This window comes from Pavona decussata, unplaced genomic scaffold, assembly GCF_977016875.1.
Source record: "Pavona decussata unplaced genomic scaffold, jaPavDecu1.1 SCAFFOLD_3702, whole genome shotgun sequence".
NCBI lineage: Eukaryota > Metazoa > Cnidaria > Anthozoa > Scleractinia > Agariciidae > Pavona > Pavona decussata.
Window position 1 is genome coordinate 12,501 of NW_028146513.1, and position 1,568 is coordinate 14,068.

The following is a 1,568-nucleotide window of genomic DNA, read 5'->3' on the forward strand; positions in this document are numbered from 1 at the left end:
ATGTCTTTCGTAGCAGTCTCCTATAAGAGTATTTTTCTCTGATTTAGGTGACTCCTCCTCACACCACCATTTTTCTTAGTCGAAAGACCTCTTCACAGCACGACTTTCCTGATGGATTTCTATGTAACTGCTCGTGCTGAGAGGTGTGTCGAAAGTTGATCATGTTCCCGTAAAATCTGAGGTCTCCACTGTCTAGCGAGGTACTTACAGTGAATATAGTGAATTTTTCAAAAATTGGAGAATTCTGACTTTTGCGATGAATTTTAATGTAATTGGTCGTGCTGAGAGGCGTGTTAAAATTTGAACATGTTCCCGTAAAATCTGAGGTGAGAATTAGTGAGGTACTTACAGTGCGTATAGTGACAAATCTTTAAAAGCGTGAAATTATGGGATGTTGTGGCTTCAATGGGTTTTTAAGATGTCACCAGTCATTTGGCATGACTTACAAACGATTTGGCTGGTTGTGGGTTCGATTTTCAAAATTTCATTTTTTTCGCGTTTTTATTTTCTGTCTACCATATCATGCAGTCTCCTTATTAGCGTTTGGGGGTTATAGTGTGGGCAGGTTGGTCGCAAAGGTTCCGAGAGGAGCTGGCTAGTAAACCCTGTCCCTTATGTTCCACGGCGGCAAGGCGGAGAAATAGAGGGCAGAATTGACTAACGGGCAAGGAAAGTTGGGCTTGTAGCTTTCCTTTCGAAGGAGGGAAAAGATGATGCCCGAAAGCATTGTCACTGTAGTGGCAGGCAGAGTGTAGATGGAAGTTGTGTACGCTAGCCTTTGGCTAATGATAGAGACAAAAGAGCAGGAGGATATTTTCCTTCGCAGAAGCACTTTTCTTGCCTTCCTTCAGCTCGCTTGGCGAGTCTGACAGGTATGCCTGAACTGTGCACGGGTCCAGTTGTGAGAAAGACGTGGCAAACAAGACGGGGTTTCCCTTGACCGAGGGACCGTGTGGTCCGTTTGGCTCATGGGTTCCCCCCGTGGAGGCAAAATCTAAGAAAGCTTGCTCTCCCTCTGCGGAGGGGGGCCGCTTAGCAAGGAACTTCTGTTCCCTGCGGTGGATAGTTACCTGGTTGATCCTGCCAGTAGTCATATGCTTGTCTCAAAGATTAAGCCATGCATGTCTAAGTATAAGCACTTGTACTGTGAAACTGCGAATGGCTCATTAAATCAGTTATCGTTTATTTGATTGTACCATTACTACTTGGATAACCGTAGTAATTCTAGAGCTAATACATGCGAAAAGTCCCGACTTCTGGAAGGGATGTATTTATTAGATTAAAAACCAATGCGGGTTCTGCCCGGTCATTTGGTGATTCATAGTAACTGATCGAATCGCACGGCCTTGCGCTGGCGATGTTTCATTCAAATTTCTGCCCTATCAACTGTCGATGGTAAGGTAGTGGCTTACCATGGTTGCAACGGGTGACGGAGAATTAGGGTTCGATTCCGGAGAGGGAGCCTGAGAAACGGCTACCACATCCAAGGAAGGCAGCAGGCGCGCAAATTACCCAATCCTGACTCAGGGAGGTAGTGACAAGAAATAACAATACAGGGCTTTTACAAG